Raw genomic sequence first — 7,407 nt, 5'->3', positions numbered from 1 at the left:
TCAACTAAATGTATAAACATTCACGCACATTCATACAAGAAAATATAGTACATACACACAGAATCCTGCTTTTCCCGAGAACAGCGAACAATCTGCTCCACTACAGAATTATAACACACACCAACCAAGCAGCTTACTTCTACCCAGTTTCTCAAACAAGCTCAGAGAATACCTATTACTTCTCCCGCGATAAGCTTTAACGGCGAACCTTACGGATCCCTGGGACTTAAAACCAGAGTTTCATAGATAACCTTCACTACCATACGCACTCCTTATATACCAGAAATATCTCTAATAGTAACATATAACAATGTCACTGATTCCGAACCCAGACAATGTGAATTTTCCTGCATACGTACAGGACCAACAATCCCGTCTTTCCCGAGAGCAGCATATACTTCCCTCTGCCCTACTACGGAACTGCTACTAGCTCCCAAATTCCAGAAGCACTACATATAACTCAACATGACGACTCCAACATATAGTATTAGTACATATACCAACATCAATCAATAATCAATAATCAATAAGCTAATGTACAAGCAATCTAATCAGATCAAGACAATCATCAATAACCATCCTCTGCTACCAGGAACTTGATGCAGATTGGGGTGTACAAAATCTCCCTACTTCCACGGATAGAGTAATTTCACAGTTACATGCACATACACTCACCATACACTAGGGCCCATTTCACTAACATACACTCAAATACTCTACCAGCATTGAACCTGTGGAAAGAAAACTCCTAAACTCCTAAACCCCACATCTACACCGAGGTCGATAAGACCTAGCTATTGCAATTGTCATAATCTAAACAATCCATACATCAATAATCAAATAGAGTACTCAATAATTGACAAGAAATAATCACCAACACCATATTTAAAATTATGATTCTTTATCTAAATTAGTCAAAAGAAATTAATCAGAATAAATCATTTTCTCATAATTACCTATTCTAGCTAAATGTCAGAATGGGTCATCAGGACAAGTCTCTCAGTAGAAATCTCCCAAGTCACCGTCTTCACAGCATCGATCCTCACCAACGCAGGTTTGGGTAGGAAATGGCAAAGTAGCAAAACGCAATGGAATGAAACCCTCTCTAGTCTAGTATATTTATAATAATTCAGACAAAGGAAAGAAACATTTAATATTACTTCATCCGCCGAACCGCTGAGCAGAGCGAGAAGGAAAGGATGTAGCATCGCTACATTTTGAAAAATCTCCGCTCAGAAAAAGTCACAAAAATAAAAAGACAGAACAGGAACTAAATCTTAAAATGTTTCTTCTCAACTTCCACACATTTCCTCTGGTGAGCTCAGAGTTTAGAGTCTTTCTTTAAAGCTCCTTTGTTTTCCAAGGCTGCCAAGGCTGCTGTCCCAATGCATCTGGAAACATGCCCAGATCTGCTGCTGTCCTCACGGAAAGTTTTAACCAGGCAAGGACTGTGGACAGATGACTCGCGTCCATATTCAGCAAGGCCTTTTCCATCACAAATTCTCACTCGAAACCAGGCTTCAAAAGTCAGCCATCTTTTAGTAGGCCACAATAGGCCACAATAGACCATCTTAATTAAAAGAGACAAAACAATGTTACCACAGCATAGTGATTAAACAGTGTTAACCCCACTAATACCCTTATGTGTATGCAATTATCTAGCTTTAGCAACACAAAAAAGCATTAATTCAAAAGCGTTTCGTGCTTAAAAATAAACAGCACTCAGCAACGTTTATTTAATAAAACATGCACATTGTCAATAGCAACACGTAAGCGTTCCCTCGTGTCGGTTTTCTCTTGTTAATACATACATATTGATTAATAAAAAACATTTACACAAAACAAATAATTAATGATTAAAAATTAGTAATTTTATTTTTACCACGTTTAGACAACTGAAGCTTCAAAACCCGATGAATTTTCAACAGAAAACTCTGCTCCAGCAACTTCACCCGCCCGTTTACACTCCAAACGGACGCCTCAGACAGGGGCTTGGGAGCGGTCCTTTCCCAGGTAGCCCCCTCCGAGGAGTCTCGCCCCATCGTCTACCTGAGCCGCAAACTTCTCCCCAGAGAGGCCCACTATTCTACGGTGGAGAAAGAGTGTTTGGCGATCCGGTGGGCGGTACAAGCTCTGCAGTACTACCTCCTGGGTCGCTCTTTTACCCTGTTGACTGATCATGCCCCGCTGGTTTGGCTGGCGACACACAAAGACTCCAACCCCCGTGTCCTGCGATGGTTCTTAGCACTCCAACCTTTTTCCTTTCAGGTGGCTCACCGTCCGGGACGTCAGCAGACCAACGTGGACTTCCTCTCCCGCTGCCGGGAGTCTTCATGGCCCGAGCGGCCATGCCGGGTGGGGATGCACTGTGACAGCCCAGCAGCGGATCCACAGCCAGAGTGCCCCGGGGGCACTCCAACGTCCCGACTGGTGCTGACACTGCCGCCAGAAGGGGGGCGGAGCCAACAAGAGCTTGAAAACCCGGAAGAGGAAGGAGAACGGTGTGGAGGCGAGGAGACAGAGAGACCCACAGGAGGCGGCGAGACGAAGAACCAGGAAGAAGACGAGGGAGATCGAAGCGTGGAGACGGAGGCGAACGCGGAGGAGTTCGGCACCCGGACGCCCAGCGGACGCGGAGGAGAAGCGGAAACGAGGGCCCAGGCAAACCCCGAGGAGGACGCTCTGGACGAGGCGGCCGGGTCCCTGTCAGCGGGCTCCGGTTTCAGGCGAGTGGTGGGGAGCACCGGGAAGTCTGTGATAGGGTGGTGGACGAGGGAGGCGGGCTTCTCTGGTCTGTAGCGGGGTGGGTGGTGGCAGCCGGGTCCTACGAGTGCGAGCAACACCTAACGCCTCAAACACAGGCCCCAGACTAGAGTGAAGCACACAAAGGCAAGAAACGAGGAGGTAGACGTAGCCATAGAGGAACCCCATTGGGAAGTCCCTGAAGAAAGGGCCCAGGGAGGTAAAAAGGGGAGTGAACCCTTAAAAGCGCAGGAACCCCACTGTACCCAGGGAGAGGTATCCCTGAGTAGTATCAGGTAGAATAGGGCGAGAGTAGTCCGTGACACGGATAAACCTAACCGCCTGTCCTTCTCTCTTTCCGAGGGGACGCCTGGAGAACCCAGCCCCACGACAAGCCCCGACAGTCGTTAGAAGGGCCGAGGACCCCGAGGAGCGACCGACGGCGAGAAGAAACAACCCCAATCTACGGGAAGACTATATCCTGCTGTTACTGCCTTGTATTGGGTTCAATAAAGCCTCTTTACTACGTATCCTAGTCCTTTGCCTCTGTGGACGGTCACACTGCCGCTCAAAATAGACAAATGGGCTAGGACGCTGCTGCATAAACAATGAGGGAGGCAAGAGTTGCATTGAGGCAAAAATAGCAAAAAAAACAAGGGAAGAGTCATTAAACGAGCATCAATGCACACGGTAGAGGAAGAAGTGCGCACATGCGAGCGTCGCGCTGTTCCCAACATGGCGGCCGTGCTGAGGGGCTCACAGAATACATCAAAAGCGGGGCATTTTTACCAAAAAGGACGAACCTGGCGGTCACATTAGTGGCAGACGATGTTCCGGCCGCTAAAACAGGAGGACAATTACTGAAACGGCAGGAAATACTCCGATAGTAGAAGAAAGGTCCGTCGCGGCGCTGCGGAGCTCCGAGGTCAGGCGGCCATCTTGCTCGGCGCCCAAACCACGCCCCAACCACCCTTTCAACCTATCCATCTGTACACTCATCCATCCACTCTTTTACCCATCCATCCATTCACTCATCTATCCAGCCAGCCATTTACCCTTTCACCCATCCAGCCATCCTTTCACTTACTCATCCATCCACCCAGTCACTCATCCTTCCACCCATCCACCCTTTCAGTCATCCATCCATCCATCCTCCCTTTCTCTCTCCATCGACCCTTTCACTTAGCCATCCTTCCTTCCATCCATCCACCCACCCATCCATCTACTCATCCACTCATGAATCCATCCATTGACCCTATCACTCATCCATCCTTTCATTAATTTATCCTTTCACTCCTTCACTCATCTATTCATCCTTTTGTCCTCCACCTACCCTCCCTTTCACTCACTCATCCATCCTTACATCCACCCTTTCACTCATCTGTCCATCCATTCACCCTTGCACTTATCAATTCATCAATCCATCCATCATTTCACTCATCCATCCACCCACTCACTCACTCATCATCCACCTTTTCACTCAGCCATCCTTTCACTCATCCATCCACCCTTTTACCCATCCAGCTACCCTTCCACCCATACATCCAGCTATTTACCTTTTCTCTCATCCATCCTTCCACTCACTCATTAATCCATCCATCCTCTCTCATTATCCATCTATTCAATCTTTCATTCATCCATTAACCCTTTCACTAATTCATCCAGCCATCCAGCCATCCCTTCACTTACTCACTCGTTCACCTTTTCATATTAATTTTGAGCTGAGCCTTTTTGAGAAGAGGCCCATCAAGAACTGAGCCATTCCAGGACTGGGACAGAAGCCACCCAGGGTGGAGACAGGATCCACCACAGGGGGGGACAGGAGCCATCACAGGCGGAGGGGGGGACAGGAGCCACCACATGGGGGGACAGGAGCCATCAATGGGGGGGGGGTGCAGGAGCCAATAACAGGAGGGGGAACAGGATCCACCAGGGTGGGCACAGGGGTGGGCATGCAGTATTAAAGTATGATCTTGCCCCCTCCAGGGTGGGGTAGGGCTCCTCACTCCCTCCTGGACAAGACAACAAGAAGACAGGCTCTCTTTCCAAAATGTTAGTTTTGCCATCCCCCACTGTGATGTACAGTACTTAAAGGAGATACTCCAAGAGAACTCATTTAACTGATTGTCCTCCATACTTTGTTAATCAGTGTGGGTGCGATTGTGCCATTTCTTTATTTTATTACATTATAGACTGCATGTTTGAAGAACCGAGGTTTGCTTACAATTTAGTAACAGTAATTAAGCTCTGTGAAGAGAACCACGTGCTGCCTCGGTGTAATCAGGGCCGTTCTACGATTTTTGGGGCCCTGGGCTGGAAGGGAATGTGTGAGGCCCCTCTAAATTGCAGAGACATGACGCATTCTGAATAGATGCCCCTGCTCCTGAAGCTGCAGCCCCTCCCTCTCAGTCACCTTCAAACACCTCTTAACAGCTCATCAAGGGCTGAAGGTGTGAGGGTTGCCATCCCGCTGTGCCTCTCCAATGCTGCTGGGTATCTGAGCTTTGGTACTGCATCGAGTCTGTTACACCGACCTCAGCAGCATCGGAGTCAAGCAGGGAGGTGGGTGTAGTGTCCTGCGAGACACGTTCTAGTGTCCCGCAGGAAGTTGCACTTCCAGCCACTCCCTTGAGGGCTGGTCACACTGCACCCCACACCCATCCATCACGGGCGTCACGAGTGACGTGGCCCCGGTCAATAAAAGAGCCCGAGTGCACGTGCTCGTGGCCAATTACTGCAGTACAGTTCCTAGTGTCCGTGTCCGTGTCCATTACTGATCGTCATGCGGGCCGGGGGCCCGATACCACATTGGCGACGAGGTGGGTAGCTGACCCCGCGTGCCTGCGGCCTGGCGTTTCATGAGCCAGACAGTCATCGCCTCTCGAGGGGGAGGAAATAAGCCGGTAATGAGGAAAGGTGACGGCACCCCCACAGAACTGTCTATGGCCACCCGTGACTGAACCGGAGTTCGGACGCGACACCGCCTTCCGCATTCGAAGAGCAGCGACCAGAGACTGGCCATGCCGCATCCCCAGTGATTCCAGAAGCAGGATGAGAAGCCATGTGTTCCAGGTGAGAGCCGTGTACGCCAGCAAGGTGCCCGCCGCCACGCTCACTGGTATGTCCACTGAGCCCAGTGACCCACCAACGCAACCCCCGCCTCAATTCTTCTCGCCGGTGCTGCCGGCATCTGCCCAGTAGCCGCCCCATGGAGGGTGTCTTCCGCTCCCATACCAGCCGGAGACCGATATGAAATGCCTGTGGGGGCAACGGAGTTCCGTTCACGGTGAAGCAGCCAAAGCACGCGAGGGAACTGCTCCCTGCGCTGCATGTTCAGCCCGCCCCCAGCAGTGAGAGAAGCCCTCACAGACAGTCCTAGCCCGACACTGCCTGTCGGTCCATCACCGTGGTAGAGACAAAGATCAAGAAAAGGAAAGCGGGCAGCGGAGCACATTTGAGCAGGTGCAAGGACTCTGAAAGTGCCGCACCACGGAAATACCTGCTATCTGACCCGCCTGGCGCCCGCCTTCTGGTAATGTCCACCGGTAACCCCGTCCGCATATTGCTCCGGCTCCCAGCATCCCATAAAGCCGGCAGTGCTCCCATGGGCGTGCCCGGACAGTAGTGCCAGGAACTTAGAAGAAGGGAACACTTACTGCCACAATCACGCCGCCCCACCCCGCGCCACCATCGGTCTCTACAGCACCTACGGGACAGCAAGGCCTACAGCGTGTGATAGGCGTCTGCGCTGCCTGGCGGCCAACTGGAATGCTGCATCAGGAGCTGTGAGAGAGAGTGGCGGGCAAGTACGACCCCCCACACCCACATCCCCTGAACCCGCAACACGCAGGGCAAATCCATGAGGGGCACCAGCAGCGCTACCTCAGCCAGTGTTCACCCGCAAAAGTTCCCAGGTCCGGAAGAAAGAGAAACAGCCCACGGTGAGGAACCTGCAGCGCCGCCCAGTTTGGCACCCTGGCCAGCAACCCCTGCCTCTCCCTGGGGTAAATGGAGAACCGGGTCGGCGGTGCCATCAGACACACAACTACAACGCTCCACCTACCTCCACAGAGGACTCCAGCACACAGGTTAGCCTCCCCACGCCGCAGGCAGGAGCTGCACGGCTCGGCTCGCAGTCTAACGAATGAACGATTGCCAGGACCGGCACAACCGGAGTGCTGCACTGCCACCCAGTGGCCACCTGTGGTACTGCAACCACACCACTCATAGACTGCAGAGGAACGCCTGCAGTAACAGAATGGGAACTTCGTCATGCAAGGAAGATCCCAGACCCCGGCTTCACAGAAGTGCTGACACTGATGGGCCCCATGCCCAGGGGTAAGGCTAAGTTGAGATGAAAGCCTAAGCCCACACAGGTTTAAGGAGCAACCACGTCACCCTAGCCAAAAGGAAACCACGCAGTGTCCCCAGCTCCCACCAAGTGGCCAAAGATGGACTGTAGAGAGCATCCTGCAGGGACTGGGGCCCACCAACAATGCGCACGGCCCCACACCTGCATCATCACCCCAGCATGATTTCGCAGTGGCAGCAAGCTGTACCTGAACAGTAGCCACAACGCTTCCCCTGGAGTGGTACACAACTCTGCACCTCCACACAGCGTGCACGACGCTCACACCAAGACGTGCCCTCAGAAGGGAGTGCTCA

The 7,407-nt window shown here is 51.6% G+C and overlaps 1 long non-coding RNA gene across 1 annotated transcript; it reads right to left on the bottom strand.

Moving 5' to 3' along the window:
* Nucleotides 1–884: 884 nt before the first annotated feature.
* Nucleotides 885–6,941, bottom strand: LOC146783015 (uncharacterized). The gene is made up of 2 exons (XR_014972133.1): nt 6,806–6,941; nt 885–1,570 (listed from the first exon to the last, which is right to left on the bottom strand). It is a non-coding gene; the product is annotated as an uncharacterized LOC146783015 (long non-coding RNA).
* Nucleotides 6,942–7,407: the final 466 nt, after the last annotated feature.

Source organism: Triturus cristatus, chromosome 12, assembly GCF_964204655.1.
Source record: "Triturus cristatus chromosome 12, aTriCri1.1, whole genome shotgun sequence".
NCBI classification, from domain to species: domain Eukaryota; kingdom Metazoa; phylum Chordata; class Amphibia; order Caudata; family Salamandridae; genus Triturus; species Triturus cristatus.
Note: the sequence above shows the minus strand (reverse complement) of the source record. Positions and strands in the feature narration are given on the sequence as shown.